Source organism: Neofelis nebulosa, chromosome 14, assembly GCF_028018385.1.
Source record: "Neofelis nebulosa isolate mNeoNeb1 chromosome 14, mNeoNeb1.pri, whole genome shotgun sequence".
Classification (NCBI taxonomy): Eukaryota; Metazoa; Chordata; class Mammalia; order Carnivora; family Felidae; genus Neofelis; species Neofelis nebulosa.
The window spans coordinates 22696676-22714268 of NC_080795.1; the positions used below are offsets into that span (position 1 = coordinate 22696676).

The 17593-nt window shown below is 39.4% G+C and overlaps 1 long non-coding RNA gene across 1 annotated transcript in view; it reads right to left on the reverse strand.

Moving 5' to 3' along the window:
• Positions 1 to 3579: 3579 nt before the first annotated feature.
• LOC131495062 (uncharacterized) overlaps positions 3580 to 17593 on the reverse strand; it is a 50098-nt gene continuing 36084 nt past the window's right edge. Inside the window, exon 3 of the long non-coding RNA XR_009253737.1 lies at positions 3580 to 3711. This is a non-coding gene — a long non-coding RNA (uncharacterized LOC131495062). The remainder of the gene's footprint in view (positions 3712 to 17593) is intronic.

A 17593-nucleotide genomic window follows, 5' to 3' on the forward strand; every position in this document is an offset into this window, starting at 1 on the left:
CTTCTAACATTCTTATTTATAGCATATGGGTTAGGCTGATTTTAACCTGCAAATACATCATAATGTTAAATTGAAGTCAGGAGGATTTTTAGAAAGAAAACACATATATAGCAAGTAATACGTACTGGGGCTCCTTAGGTTAAGCGTCCGACTTACTGATTTTGGCTCTGGTCATGATCTCAGGGTAGTGCGATTGAGCTGACAGCGCGGAGCCTGCTTGGGATTCTCTCTCTCTCTCTCTCTCTCTCTCTCTCTGTCCCTCCACCCCCAATTAAAAAAAAGACTTGGCAGAATTTTCCTATTTAGTTCAAGACCAAAGAAAGGAAAAAAAAGAAAACCTATAATTTACAACACATTCAGGTTTGTCGTACAATAGCCACATTTCAAATTTATGCAATTTTAAAGAGGTATTATATTAAACCATTAAAAATTCAACAGTGAGTGTAGAGAAAAGGTTTATAAGCAAACATAAGGTACCATTAGCACACTGAAGCATTTTTAATAATCTTTCATTTGACTGTGTAATGACTATATCTTGCTCTTAGCACCTTGTTTTCAATCCGAAAGCTTTTCTGTTTTATATCGTTGCTTGAGTGTTTGCTTGCTTGCTTTGTTTTGTTTGAAGAAGTGAGGGTAAGTGGAAAAACGTGTTCAAATGGGAAGTTACTGGACAACTTATTAACATCACCTACTGTGCCCGGGGTTACAATGGAAACCATTTATAGAAGGGACTTGACCTCACTCCCTTCTACTTTCTTCTCAAGTTTCACGATCCTGTTTTGGAAACAGATTCTTTTGATCAAACTCAGATCCTGCTCATCCAGGTTTTCAATTTCTCTCTTGTCTGTAGTGCCCACCAGTAATCCTTCCCTAGGCTCTGCCTGATGATGGTACTTCAGGTATCAAGTCAAGGGCAGGACCAATTGAGCCATTAGCAATAGCAACTTGAAGCCCATAGCAAAGAGTAACAGGAAGCTGTCCAGTGGTCAGAGAAGCCTAAGGACAACGGAAGTGTCGACACAGGGTGATGATACGGTTTGACCGACAAAGCAATGACACTATATATTTCTCTCCCTATTAACGAAAGAATCATTTTTAAAGCCTCTAGTAAGTTCTTGAACTTCAAAGGTAAATAACTAGGTTGATGAGAAAAGTGATGTCTAACCCACTGATTTGTTACCAGGTATCATCCTAAATGCACATTCCACTAAATTTCTGTATGCAACCAATTAATGTGTCTGTTTTTAGGGCAGTATCCAAAAAGGAAAATACCAATATAACCCTGTTTTTTTTTCAATGGTAACAAACATTTCAGTCAGGAAAAACGGATATTATTCTGGTAGTTTTTATATGCTTCTTGGCCAAAATTGTAATAGTAATTTATAGAACTTCAGCAAAAGATATTAGGGGTGAAGAAAAGGCCATCTTGAAATAATGTACTTTGCTGTACTTCCAATTAGAAATAATTCAGATTTGGATTAAGATTTCTTTTTAAGTTCTTTGTATAAAAGTATCTTTAGGTGGTCATTTGAAATTAATATTTCCCATTTTACTATGAGTTTCTTAAAAAAGGCTACTATAAATTAAACTAGATAGTATATAGTTAACCACCTACCACAAACCTGACAGGAGGTATTTGTTTTCTTTTTTGAAACTATTCCAAAAGAAATCATTCAACTTGCATTTGTGTGCTAATTATTTAGTCTTCTAAAATTTTTCTGTGGCTTTCTAAACAGTCAAAATCTTTGTGTGAGTATAAATATAGATTTTCACTCAAAATGTGTGTGAGTATAAATGTAGATTTCCACTCCCTGTTACCTTAAAATAGAGAATATTTTATTTGCTAAATTACATACATATGTATCCTACTTGTTTATATATATATATATATGTATATATACACACACATATACATATATATATATATATATATGTATGTATCCACCTCGTGTGGCTTTAAAAAGAAATTGACATTATTTGGACAAATAACATGCTATGAAAACTTAGGTAATGCATTCTTTTTTTTACTTAACAGCTTTACATTTTTAATGTTTAATAGAAAAATGTCAATTTCTCCTAAAGAAAAATCAGCTTCCTACAATTATAAGACTTTAGCTTTATCTATCTGAAGATTATTTTACTCTCCTTATTACCAAAAAATTAAACGCACTTAGTCATGTAAATATTCAACATACTCTTGCATCTTTATGCTTTAAATATTTGTAAACATATATATATATATATATATATTAATTCATAACCAAATTTGGTTCTAGATTTACCATAATTGACTATTTGCCAGAATAAACTATAAAATGAGAATAAAAGCTTTCAGTGTTAAAAAAAATTCTTTATTAAAAAATTTTGTTTTCATATTCTAAAGGATAGATTATCATTAGGTTTTACCAGAGACTTTTTGTTTTGCCTTTTTGTTAATGTTAAAATTTTACTGATGAAGAAAGGTAACAGAGGAGGAGGTTCATTTTCTATTTCATTTTATTTAAAATGCCATGTCACAAAAAATTTACGTAGAACCCAGATTTCCTACAAGGAGCTTCAGAGCTGAGTCATGACCAGGGACTATATATGATGCAGCCCGCTGCAAAGTCTTTACACTAAGTGCAACGACTCCAGGCAAATTAGAGGGAATCGGAGGGTGCAGCTATCTCCAAAATTAGAGACAGACTGACTTGGGGAAGACCTTCCACTGAATCTGCAAAGGAATTTCCAAGATACACTAAAATCTCACCTTCAGATATCCAGTATCCATCACTGGTAAACTGAAAATCGTATTTTTATTTTAATGGGGGTTTTGTTTTGCCTAGTAATTTTATGAAAGCTTTAGTATAATATATTCCTTAGTTTGGGGTTTCAACCAACTTCTGATGCTTAGAAAAATAATTCGTGTTCTAAAGCAGAATTGCACGACAGCTTAGGTCTTACTATTTAGTTATAGCCTAACGAATACTATGTTCCTACCTGTTCTCGCAAAAACTAAAGATCCTAGCTTATTTAAATACTATTCAGGTAAAGCACTATGCCATCCGACCAGCTCACTAAATGTATTTATTACCTGTCTCTACATAGCTTATGTAAAAGCTCGATGTTGACTGTCCATGTCTGCCGCATTTAAAAGCTGCCAGAGTGATTGTCTCATCTAATTATGTCAACACACTGTGTTACAGTGTCCTGTACATAGGCCACAGAACAAAAGTGACTATAAACTGCTTACTCAACACCTAGCCCAAAAAAGGGCTGAGGCAGTACAGTAATGCCTTTAGTTAAAATGGCCCACTGAATCATTTCCATCTGTGCATTTTTTACCATAAATACTGAAGTAGTATTTTTTAACTGTCTTTTCAGGCTTGTAAAACAAATCTCTATATCACATCTACATAGTCTAAATATGTCGAATAATTCAGTTTAAAAAGTGTTGCCTACTAACTAAAGAAAAACAGCTACCAATTTTCCTATTTAGTTGCTTAAATCATTTTCCATTGCCATTGTAGAACTGCCTTAAATGGTTTCTTTCACCACTATTATGTGCAAAACAAAAGGAGGATATTGTAGGGCATTCTTACCTGTCTTACATTAGCTGTTTTCACTAGTCCAAGGGTAGACATTCCTCAGGAGTGACCCATGTAGTGCTGTCCAGTAGTCAAGAGGATAACGTCATTTTCACTTCGGTCTCCAAAAACTCAAGTTGGAAATCTACAAAATTAACATATATAGACTTTCAAAGGCCACATCTTGGGAGGTGGGAGTGAAGAGGAAGGAAGAAGAAGAGAAGGGAGAGGGAGAAGAGAGAAAAAAAGAAAAGCTAATAGAAAAACGCAAACCTGCAGCTGAGTTAAATGGGGGGAAACTAAAGTTCACAGTGTATATTTTTTGAAAAGTTGATTCACTTTTGGGAAGGCTGTATGTATTTGTACATGTGTGCATGTGAATATGAGTGTGTTTAGGATCAGGAGGGAGAGCCTGCATCATCCATTGCTTTTTTGGTTAAATAGAGTCATATATTAGTAAAAAAACAACTATGTCTAACTCCCAAATTCATTCATTCAATGTTTAATGTTAGAATTACAATCTTATTGTTAAACTCAGGACAACTCTGTGAAGATTTACAAAGTAAGTGTATGAAACCTTATGGCAAAACTACAAAGCTATCAGTAATTAATGCACATAAAAAGCCTTGCTGGGAAAAATCATGGGTGATTTCCCTACAAAACAGGTTGACATGCAACCTATTCTTTTTTGTTTCTCAAGTTGTAGAGATTTTAATAGTTTCTATTAAGTCCTTAACATCTCCCAAATTAAAAAGACTGAAAATTATTTTTAAAGCCTAAGGAATATAGAGTAACAGACATTACAAGTTAAATGAATAGTTCCTACAATTGCTGTGTACATTAAGTAATACAATTTCATATTTCCATGTTATTACACATGGTATTAGATTTATAGGTACAGTCGCATGAAGCATCATTCACTTTTATCAACTTCAATGTTTTAGAGGGTTTTCATACTACTCTATGAATGCTCTGAATGCTGCAGAGAAAAAGAAGCACAATCAGTATTTTACGTTCTAAGATTTCTCAGTTGGGTTATCCTGTCCTGCCCACACACATAATAGCATTAGCATTTCATCTTATACTATGTTGAAATACTTTTAATACAAACTCTCGGTAAAAGCTAAAGCTTACGCATAAGTGGTAAGTCTCGTCTAGTGTCATTCACTGCATCAACATGCTTTATTTCATCATATTTGCACACAAGGTGTTTTGATTTCAGTTTTGTGAAGAGATACGATTTAGCATACGCGTGTTTGTTCAGCTGTCCATCCTGCACCATTAATACAATGCCTTTCTCTCCCATTTAATGGTGTTTGTATCAATGTCCCCATATCTGCTGCATTTTAACTCCATAAAAAGAAAATGTGATTTTGTATTAGTAGTTTTGCTGATCAATTCAGTATTTCTGCACCAATCAGCATACTTATATGCATGTAGTGGTCTGTACAATTGTTCAACATCAAAATACTTGTTTACTTTATGTCAAAATGTCTATAAAATTGCTGGCATTGTTCTCCATTTCAGTCTGGTAGAATAAGCAAGATAGAAAATAAATGTGTAAATGAATCATCTGTGTCATTTCACTTCTCTGCATGAAGTCACTTCACATTGAGCATGACGCACACACCCGCCACCCAACAATCCATGGTTTCTTGACACCTCATTACTGACTGTTGAGGCAGGTAGCTTTTGGATAGAACCGCTCAGCCTGGGGGAAAAAAAAAAAGTTGGATCCCTTACTCTCCTTTTCAAATGAACCCTCTCAGATAGCCTACAGATGTATGTCACTTGGTTTATATTTTTTAAAAAGTCAGTGCAGAGCGTCTTGCTGAAACCCGGGTAAGCTCATCAAAGATTTTGGAGGCAGTCTCCCAACTGCCATTCCTGAAACCAATTCAGGACAGCCCTTGCTGGGTAAATCAAGTCTTAACTCCTGCCCCCAAGGTCAGCTGTATCCGTACGTGACCTGTGCAGTTGCTCAGGGTACAGACACATTGAACGGCCCACACTTAATTTAATGCCCTGCTTTTGCCATCTTGATATTCTTAGTAACTTTTGAGCCAGGGACCCTGTATTTTCATATTGTATTAGGCCCCACAAGTTAGATACCCAGCCCTGCCTGACCAGTGAAGCAAACTACCGATTGAGTCAGGCTCTCCAAAGCAAAAGGTTAGCGGATAGTGAGAAGAGAGGCTTATTTATTTAACAAACTCTTATATTGCACTTACCATGCAACAAGACCTATACATATATTTGCTTATTTAATCCTGACAATAACGTCCACCATTAGACAGAGGAGGAAACTGAGGCACAGAGAAGTTAAGTAGCTTGCCCAAGGTCACAGCTAGTAAACCCAAAAGTTTGAGTCAGGCATCTGGCTAGTTTGGACACCTGACTGTCTAGGCCAGTGCTGGTTCCTTGCTTTGCTATGCTGCCTTCCCATCAAAGAAAATTTCCTTACTTTGTTAGAGCACTAGGGATGTGTCTTAAAGACCTTTGTTGAATAGTCTAAAAGCTTCAAGGATGATACCTTCCAAGAAATTCCAACTCTCCACAGCAACATTTTCCTGCTCTTAATGCCAAGGGCACTTGCCTGAGTTAAATTAATGAGATGATTATAAATACTGAGTAAAGTATTGCCAGTATATTTGTGGCCCAACACAGATGTGACTACAGAGTGCCCAGACTCTGGATGCCCAACTCCTGTACTGGTGACAGAGGGGAAAGGAGTGACGAGAAGAATGGGCTGACCTTGGTCTTGATGACGCTTTTCTCCATTCACTCCCTCTGCCTGCCTAGCTCAGGTGCCACCACACACCTTCCTGAAAGCAAGAGGGCCCCATCTGGCTGGCATTTCACTCAAAAGAGGAAGCACACATAAAGGATGCAATCTGTATGGACATAAGAGGTGATGTAGAGAAACTCAGTGCTGGATTCTAAACATGAGACAAGGAGCAATGTGCTCACTGCTCATCAGTCTACAAGAGCCCTTCTGGCTCTGGGCTAATGCTCAAGATCCAAAACCATTGAGGAGGACAGAGGGATCCTCAAAAGTCTGCTGTATTCACACTCTCCAGGCTTAACGGTACCACCCAGGAGCAGCTGGGTCAGTCAAAACGTCCATAGGATTCTCTGGTCATCCCAGAGGGTCAGCAGCCCCTAGGGCAATGGCAATCTAGCCACAAGAGGAAATGTAAATCTTTTCCCACATAAGCTTCTCCATTCTATCCCCCACAGTCCGTTTCCAGAATCCTCCTTTTCAGAAACTTCAAGAGACACAGACTAAGAGAGAAAACAATGGGGAGCTGTCAGGGGAAGAGTCACATTCCCAGAATTCCATCTAACCTAAGACAAATGGAATAAAAGCAGCACTCGGCTCCTCCCCCTGTTGACCGAGGTGAATACAAAATTCTTGCTCCTTTGATACGGTCTCTTCTTTCTGCTCCAGTCTACCCCATTCACCCTCCACCCTCAGCCCCAGAAACACAAATCCTACAATGCATAGATTGGGCCACAAAAAGATGGAGGTGGACGGGGAATAATATCATAGAATCTACGCTAAGAGAACTAAAAAGGATTTCCTTGCTCCCTTTTCACCTTTTCTCATCTCCCACCTCCTCGTGTAAGCAGACAGGTTTAACTGGTTTAACTCAGGCAGCTTTGGAAGAACAGAGAGCATCCTGGATCCCAAACAGTCCTTACCCCAGCCCCATGGTTTGCATTCCTCAACCCTGATGACTCTTCTGGTTGTCTTCTGAGAGCAAAAGATGATAAAGCCCCCTAGCAAGAACTTTAGAGGCCGATTTGCAAACTGGTCAGCAACTCTGATCAGGGCAAAATTTTGCGTGGAAGCCTCTGATTCCATTAGCCGAAACACTGTGACACCTCACAAGGCTGTAACTTTATCATTCCTTACATGCACACAAAACCAGTGTGAGGCCGGGAAGCATCACCACAGAGCATGAAATATCAGAACTCAACACAGTGCTCAAGGTTGTAATGAGACACAGAGTCTAATTCTGGACTCTACAACTCACAAATAGCCTGGATGAACTTAAAGCACCTTCAGAGGAGAGTCACAATGACCCCTGTGTCCAAATAAAAGAGAATGGAAAAGATGAAAAAGAGAAGGTTGACCTGAGAAACAGCAATATGTTCAAGGTCAAATTTTTTAAAGTTATAAATCATATTGAAAGACAGGAATAATACTCATTTATAACGTAAATATTTTGTCGAGTGGTTTTCATAATAGTCAACACTTAACTATTCAATTCACACTGTGTCTTTTTATGCTCGGCACTGTGCTAAGTCCTAAAGACCCAAAACTAATAAGTTGGGGTCCCGGCCCGCCAAGAGCCTGCGGTCATCATCATGGGGATGACAAACAGCTGGCACCACTGTCACCATTCCTTCTATGCCCTCTGCCATCCCCTGTGTCAACCATTAATCATGCATTCCTTCCCCTGAGCCAGGAGGCAGCCTTGGGATACGACACCACCAGGCAGTCAGAGCAGCTCATCCCCAAATCACCTGACGTTCCTTTATCACCAAAGACCCTGAGGATAATCATGATAATTATTATTATGGCATTAAGAGAACCCATTATGTTCCAGACTCCATTCTAACCATTTTATACCCACCACCTTCTTCAATCTCATTTCTCTGAAATGGTTGGTTCACAGAAATTTTATGTGGTCGTCATTGAAGACTCATTTAAAGAAAATGGGATAAACTCCAGTATGAGGAAATTGGATGTCCTTCAGACAAATTTTCCACAAGTGATGGATGTTTCACATTAGCAATAACAAGAAAGCTGGTGAGTCCTCTTTCCAGGATGTCTTCAGAATTAGGATAGATTCTCACCCAGCTGTAATGAGAAGTGCAAACCTGTCTGAATGAAGAAGGACAAACCAGATGACCTTTCAGTGTTCTTTTCATTTCCGAGATTCTACAATTTGTGGTGCTCCAGAATCAAATTTATTTTTTACTAAAGTCTGTGGTAAATTGTATTCGTTAAATTGTCTCCACATCCACTTAGCACAGATGACAAATTAGCGAAGGGGGGAGGCAAGCAATTTGCAAAAACATATTTTTAAACCTCTATTAATCACATATCTACATCTTATGCTGAAGCACACATCCTGTTTAAAGAATTACTCTCAAAAATATCTCAAAGGACACACAAGACATGATGCAAAGGTAAAGTCCTAAGAACCCAAGCAAATGAATCACTATAACTTGTATGAATAAATTAATTTGTGCTAAAATGCCTTCTTTTAGGATGGATGTAATTTCATAAACATTTATTCCTTGTAGAAACAGATTCTGAACTACACTCACAAATAGCCTGGATGAACTTAAAGCACCTTCAGAGGAGAGTCACAATGAACAGAGACTTAAAAAACAGTGACTTAAAAAACAAAAGCAGTAACATTAGATAACATTTTTCTATTTTAAGAATTCAAAGTTTTCACTAACTCTAATACAGGAAAACATAATTTGTTGCATCTGACTTTAGCAAGAAATTGTTTTGTGATGCTTCAGAGTAGAAGTCATTTCCCAAAGAAGTTAGAGCTTTAAATAAGAAAATCCCATTCCATTTCTCCCCCTTTAAATAAGGCCATCCCAACACTACGTGCTATTACATAGAACCATCTGACTTTATCCATTCTTAAACCCTTGTCTATAGTGTGAAGTCCTATCTATTAGGCTCTTGGTTCCCGACCCCACCCTCCCCGAAGAGTAAAGCTGACATAGATCTTCCCAAATAAATTTAAATTCCAGTTTCCCCTGAATAACTTAGGGAAAGAACAAATCGCATGCCAGCTGAAATGGAGAGAAGAAAAGGGACACAGGAGAAAGGAGAAGCTGGAGGAGCAATTTATAAACTTCAAGATCATTGTCAAGTCAAGAAATACGGCACAAGAAAACATGCGAAGGCTTCTTTCTCTTCATGGAGAGAATTGTTTTTATGTCTTCCTTTTTTAGTTCCACACCGCATTTTGGAAAAATCAGAGGGAAAGAGAGAGTCTAGCGTATCATGAGTCCTGACTACTGCAGCCCTTTAGAGACTTAACTCAGCCCGCAGCCAAATGCCAGCCTCGTCAAATGAATGCTTCCACTTTGAGGGCACAGACCTTTCTGTGGCCTCATGTGTGGTGGTCACATCACAAGGTGCAGTGTCCAAAAGGGCTGCAGGACCCGGAGATTCAAGAAGGGCACATACCTCACACGAGGAGCTAAGCCACTGTTGAAGACAGAATCATTCGTCACTACTCAACTCTGGACATCTAACCATGATGTTCTTTCTCTATCACATCTCCCTGATCTACCTTCTTCATACCTTGTCTTACTCTGAAATGTTCTCATCCATTTATTTATTTGTTATTTATTATTCCCACTCCCACCACCCCTCCCCAACGAGGGTGAACATTTCCTGTAGGCAGAGGCGAGTGTACCTGCTCGTCTTGATAGTGTACCTGGAAAGTGCTCCGGAAATATATATCGAATGAAACAGCGACTTTATCCAAAGAGAAAAATGAGCGCGGAAAGAAAAGAAAGAAAAGCTGATAACCCAGAAAGATGAGAGCAGGAATAGACATAAGGAAGTCACAGTAATTGGCTCAGAAACAAACAGTATTAATGTGGATGGGAGCCAGGACATCCTTTTTTAAGGAGGTACCTGAAAAGGCTGATGTCTTCAATGAGCCCTGCCAAACTGGGCTCCTTGTATTATCATCGATTAAAAAAAAAAAAAAAAAAAAAAAAAAAAAAAAAAAAAAAAAAAAAAAAAGGGAAAAGTAGAATAAATACTAAGACAAAATGCAAGCAGAGCACAGTGGTGCTACAGGGGATATAGAAATTAGATGTGGAGATCTCAGAGGGCTTCTTTAGCAAGATATGTGCTAAAGAGTTTTTGAGAAGCCAAGAAAGGAAAAGAAAGTGCCCAGTTGGATGGACACCAAGAATAAGGAGATGGAAGTGCCCAGTCTGTTCCAGATACAACAAAAACCTCCCAGAGTGGACTGGGGCTATAGGTATAGGACCTTGAAAGTCATGCTAAGGAATGTCACCTTTACTTAACAGGGAGTGAAGATTCCTTCAAGAGGAGAATAACATGATCTGTTGTGAAGCAAATAAGGCATTCAAGCAAAGGGCAGGTGGGGGGCGGTGGACCTGCGAGGGGAAAGCTGTTATAAGCAGTTGTTATTAGGTAAAGAATATGCTACTGTTCTTTTGTGCCTAATCTTACATAATTATTGTAATAAGCATATAAGTGGGAAAAGTGCTACTGCTACCCCCACTTTAGAGAATGGACACTGAGGTTTAGAAACTGAATTTTGGCAGCAGGAGTATTCTTTTAGTGATTGCGATAAGAGGGGGATGGGCAAAATGGGTGAAGGGGAGTAGGAAGTACAAGCTCACGGTTATGGAATGAGTAAGTCACGGGGATAAGAGGCGCAGCATAGGGACTACAGTCAATGGCACTGGAATAACGCTGTATGGGGACAGATGGTAGCTGCACTGAGCTCAACATATACAGAAACTGAATCACTATGCTGTACGCCTGAAAGTAATGCAACATTGTGTGCCAAGTATAGCTCAATAAAAATAAACGACTAGAGGGGCGCCTGGGTGGCGCAGTCGGTTAAGCGTCCGACTTCAGCCAGGTCACGATCTCACGGTCTGTGAGTTCGAGCCCCGCGTCAGGCTCTGGGCTGATGGCTCGGAGCCTGGAGCCTGTTTCCGATTCTGTGTCTCCCTCTCTCTCTGCCCCTCCCCCGTTCATGCTCTGTCTCTCTCTGTCCCAAAAATAAAAAAAATTAAAAACGTTGAAAAAAAAATTTAAAAAAAATAAAAAATAAAAAATAAACGACTAGAGGCGCCTGGGTAGCTCAGTTGGTGAAGTGTCCAATTCTTGATCTTGGCACAGGTCGTGATCTCATGGTTCATGAAATCTAGCCCCAAGTCGGGCTCTGCGCTGACAGCAGGGAGCCTGCTTGGGATTCTCTCCCTCCCTCTCTCTCTGTTCCTCCCCTGCGCGTGCACATGCATGTCTGCGCACTCATTCTCTTCCTCTCAAAATAAATAAACTGTTAAAAAATGAGTAAATGCATGAATGAACTAATTAAAATAAAAGATATTATAGCCCCCCCCCAAAAAAAAAATTAGATGAGAAATGAGAGTCTGAACTAGGACCCAACAAGATCCAAAAGGAACAAAAAGAACGAATGGTATTTTAGAGAATTGCATTTTATATGCATTGTCCACTACTGTTTGTATTTGGAGGTTTTGTCTCAAAACAAAAAAAGAGAAAAGCTCACAATAGCTTCAGTGATAAAAGGAACCTGTTGGCTCAGAATGTGAAGACTCCAGTGCTAGTAATAACTTCAATTGTGACCTATTCAGCGTCTCAAGCTGTGAGACCAAGCATCCAGATGTTCCCTTTGTCTACCATTGCTGGAGTCAACTTCAGCCACAGCCACTTCACAGGACTCTGGAAGTTAGTAGTTGATCCCAGTCAGCTTTAAGAATTTTCTTGGAAACCTGCATCTCGGGGCGCCCGGGTGGCTCAGGCAGCTGAACGTCCAACTCTTGATTTCACCTCAGGTCATGATCTCACAGTTCATGAGTTCGAACCCCACATCAGGCTCTGTGCTGACAAAGCCTGCTTGGAATTCTTTCTCCCCTCTCCCTCCTCTCTCTCTCTGCCCCTCCTACTCTCTTTCTCTCTGTGTCTCTCAAACTAAATAAACTTGTTTAAAAAGTTTAAAAAAAAAAAACAAAGGAAATCTGCATCTCTACCTAATTTCAGATACTTTGGTCATATCAGGCTTTCATAAGACCATGCTTTTAGTCTCCTTGTTAAGGCCATTTTGTCCTGATGAAAGGACCTTTCAGAAGTCTTAACAAAAGCTATGATGGCTATATCTCTGATTTGGTTATGGCCCTGTGGTGAAGCTTTGTAAGACTTTCTTTTTATTTTTTTTTAATGTTTTATTTATTTTTGAGAGAGAGACAGAGTGTGAGCAGGGGAGGTATGTACAACTAATACAATCATATGGCTTTTTCGATTTGTCTTTATCATAAAAATATAGTCAAGATATGCATTAAAGGAAACGGGAAAAATTCAATAGCTACTTGATAACTAAAAAAAATATATAGCTACCTGATCATTAATAAGAGAGCGTCAGGGATGGCATTTCATTCACTGGCCTCACTGGTCTTCATATTTCTACTTACTTACCAGAACTTGTAAGTGCGACATTATTATTATTATTATTATTATTATTATAATGTTTATTACTTTTTGAGAGAGAAAGAGAGACAGAGCATAAGCAGGGGAGGGAAAGAGAGAGAGAGGCAGACACAGAATCTGAAGCAGGCTCCAGGCTCTGAGCTGTCAGCACAGAGCCCGAAGCAGGGCTCAAACTCACAAACCACCAAATTATGACCTAAGCAGAAGTCAGACACTTAACTGACTGAGCCACCCAGGTGCCCCTATTCTAACTCAAAGGATTGAGGTGCCCCTTTCTAACTCAAAGGATTTCTAAACTTTATTACTGCTTGTAGATTTTTTTTTTTTTTAATTCCATTTCTCAAGCTTACATATTTCAGAATTTCTGGTTCCTCTACAGTCCCTCTCAATTCTGCTTGCAAACTAGCCGGTTCATTTCTGAGCTCATCCATTTTTTGCAGCACCTTATCAAATGTAACTGTTACAACCAGTTCTTGGCCTCAACATTCCACCTTGAAACCTTGTGATGAGGGAGTGTGGGGTAAGCTGAGGGCAAAATACAAGCTAACAACACCTGCCCCTCCTGCCCAGGGGAATATGTGTGATATTCCTCAGACACTCCTGGCTACCCATGAACAGAGGAAAGGGGTTTACATGCTTGCCATGGTAATGTGGGAAACTAAGGCTAATGAAAACTTAAATTTCCTTACTGCCTACAGCCCATACATAAGTCCTTGAAACCAGAGGAGTGACCTCCCTCTAAGAGCTCAGCTGCCTCAATAATGACACTTTGCTAGGGGCAAAAGGGAATCTTAGCCTGACATTATCCCAACCTCCAGTATGCTGTAAGTCTACTTCCTTTATCCCAACTGCCCCAAGATATATTCTGGCGATCATAATCCAAGCTTATAAGCCCCCCAATATACATCTAAAGGATCTCATGACTGAGGTTTTATTAAATGGTAATAAATGGTGTTTCCCTAGCAACACCTAGCCCCTCAAGGTCCTGAAAATCTTGCTTCCAAAATACCTTAGAGACTTACTCTATCCCTGACCCCCTGCCAACCTGAGGGTATATAATGAGTTACCCGTCATTACCCCAGTGCAGCTCTTCCTGCCCATGGGTCCTGTCCCCAAGCTTTAATACAATTACCTTTTTGCACCAAAGACATCTTCAAGAATTATTTCTTGGTCATCGGCTCCGGACCCCCCTCCACCATCACCCCAAAATTTCATCACTTGTCCAATGCCATGAGTTCACTGGGTACCTTTTCCTTCCATTTTAAGATAGGCAACACTACAGACAAGGACAGCTATCATGTTTTCACTCATATGTGGATCTTGAGAAACTTAACAGAAGACCATGGGGGAAGAGAAGGGGAAAAAAATAGTTACAAACAGAGAGGGAGGGAGGCAAACCACAAGAGACTCTTAAATACAGAGAACAACCAGGGTGGATGGAGGGGGAGGGGGAGAGAGGAAAGTGGGTAATGGGCACTGAGGAGGGCCCTTGTTGGGATGAGCACTGGGTGTTGTATGGAAGCCAATTTGACAATAAATTATATTTTTTAAAAAGATAGGCAACACCTTTATCCAATGTTTCTCCACTACATCACATGGGTTACCACTTTTTTAATACCCTATAATATTTCTTTCCTGTTCACTGCCTGGCCCAAAGCCAATGCCACATGCACTGAAGGCAGCACCCTATGACTGATACCAACAACTTTACCACTCTGCGTTCAGTTAAGAAAATTGAGTTGCTATAAAGTATTATAGAAATCAAGCAAATTAATATATAAATTCATAGAATTTTATATAGGACACACAGAGTGTGGGAAGAGCTGGGGAAACAAAGGGCAGGAAGGCTACAACCTGACTCCAAAGCAAATGGCTCACAAATCTCACCAGCAAACTACCACAACTCCTGAGTTTCTCTGAGGAAGCTTCCACCAACTCTCTGAGTCTGCAGCAGTGAAATGTGTACTCCTTGAGAGGTATGAAAAGCTGCAGCACCCATCATCAAAGGCCTCCCAAGAGTGATGGCCTCTCCTCACCACTACCTTCCAAATCTCACACAAATTCCTCTCGATGGCAAATTCAAACTCAGAATCATTCAGGAAAGAAGATTCTGGGAAGTGTACTTCTTGGCAGAGGAGACCATAGAAGAGGGGTGTGGTGATGGTGTAGGGAGAGAAAAGTTATCTCTGGTGAGAGCTCTCTTTCTGAGCCAGCCTCCTCTCTAAATCCTTTCAGGTAGTTAAGGGAGAGGTAAAGTTTAGTTTAGTTTTGTTTTGTTTTTCTTGAATCTGCTACGTCTTGATTGCCCTTAACTCAAAATGATTCACATGCCAAAGTGGCATATTTTGGGGTCAGGCGTCCTGCTCCCCTTCAATACAAAGTTGAGAACAGCCAGTCCAGCACAGAGAATGAACCCCAGTCTAGAGCCACACTCCATGCCTTTCATGAGTGGCTGGAGCTGCTGCTTTCTCCCCCAGTCTCCAGAGAACAGGAACCTTGGAAGGGGATGCCTACCTATGAGGGACCCTGAGATTTTGGTTTCATGAACTTTTTGGTAAAAACAGCCACTGGGATTCATAGTCCTCACCATCAAGGAGCTCATAAGCCATACTTTTTTTGTATAGTTTAAATGTATCAAATGCCACTCAAACACACACATGCACAAACACATGTTTAAAAACATGAATGAAAGCCAAAACCTAATTATTGAAAATGTTATAAAACGATACATTTGGAGAGCTACAAGAAAACTTAGAGGTCACCGAGCACCTTTCCCCTTAGGTATGAATTGAAAATAGAAAAGAATCTTGAAAAGAAATACATACAACAGTACCATAAGCAAAGATGGATGAGGTCATGTACAAAACAAAAAACTCACTTTTGAGGTTCTAGGAATAAACAGCAGGTGTGATTTGACCAGGATTATTTTAACAGACACTAGGAGGAGGGAACAGGGAGTATGTTCTATGATGTGATGTCAAAATGGAACTTAGTTATTGTTTTCACTTTTTCCCCCTTGAAAAATTATTCCACCCACTAGATTAAATGGAGGGTAAGCAGACATTCCTTAGTTTTTAAATTCTCTAGATGTCAAAACAGAAGAGCAAGATTTAAGTGATTTAGAGTAGAGATAATAATCTGGTTAGTTATAAAAGAGCACGAAGGCAAGCAGAATTTGCCACCCTAAGATATGCCTCTTTGACATAAACGATTATTTCAGGCTGATTATTTTTTTTTATTAAAAATTTTTTTAATGTTTATTTTATTTTTGAGACCGAGACAGAGCATGAGCGGGGAGGGGCAGAGAGACTGGGAGACACAGAATCCGAAGTAGGCTCCAGGCTCTGAGCTGTCAGCACAAAGCCCAACCCAGGGCTGGAAATAGTCAACCGCGAGATCATGACCTGGGCCGAAGTGGGAGGCTCAACCAACTGAGCCACCCAGGCGCCCCTAGGCTGATTATTTTTAATCAACAGCAGACATAAGAAAACCCTTTTGTAAGAGACACTTACATTTATAAGGGAAATCTCCACCTGTAAGGGTGTCTCCCTCTCTCTCTATAGGAAGTTGGGGATGAGTAAATCTCTAGAAATTCTTATTAACGGAGAAAGCAGAGACTTAAATCTGCATAATAACCATACCCTCCTTTACTGTGCTTTGCCTGAGAACTTTCCATCATGGGCTGCCCACCCTACCCCCAACATCTTTTTTCTTTAGCTGGAGATGGTATTTAAGGTGATGGTTTAGGCTATTTGGGGGGAATTTACTCAGTTTTCCTGGGTATCCTCCATGATATGGAGATACAAGAAGTACACATATTATTAAACTTTTGTTTGGTTTTCTTCCTGTTTGATCTTTTTATTATGGAGGGGTTTCAGCTAAGAACCCAGAAGAGTGGAGGGAAAAGTATTTTTCTACTCCTACAAGGGAAATAAACATATGCATGACAACAGACATGAATCTCACAGTGGATTAATGCCCCAGGTTAAATAACTATAGCCATGGCGATTAGTATGCTAAAATTCAACTAATTAGAATTCTCAAATGAATGGAGCATTTCTGCCAACACTTTGAGGAAAAAGAATCAAATCAGAATGTATTAAACTCAGAAACAAGCATCTTTCACTTCTGTTTATCAAATGTTTGTCAACCTCTCTTCTAGGTTTAGGATCCATTCAGCCCTATTTTTCTCTTATCTAAACCAGAATTTCTCAACCATTGACATTTTGGATGAGTTATTCTTTGTTCTGGGGGGAGCGTCCTGTGATTATTAGAACATTTAGTAGCATCCCTGGCCTTAACCACCAGATGCCAGTAGCACTCCCCAGTGGTAACAATAAAAAGTGTTGCCAAATGGTTGAGAAGTAGTTATTTGGCTAATGACCAATAAGAACTGAGATTCAGAATGATGAAGCTGAGTTGTTATACCTTGAATCTCTTTTTTTTGTAAAGATTAAATAAAGTTCTTCTTTATGAAGAGATGGAGATCTGGAGGTACAGGTTATTAAATTTCTGTTTGTTTTCCTCTTGTTAATCTGTCTTTTATTACAGCCAAGAACCTAGATGGGCAAAGGGAAAATGATTTTTCCTCCCCCACACTATGTTACTCAAAAAGATTTTGTCTCTGGTTAATTGAGAATTAACTATACCATTATTCTTGGGTGTTTCTAACTATTTTTTTCACTTTACTAAACGATCTTTGCATGTAATATTCCTCTTGCCTGAAATCTTTCCTGGAACCAGGTGGGGTCTAAATAAATCAATA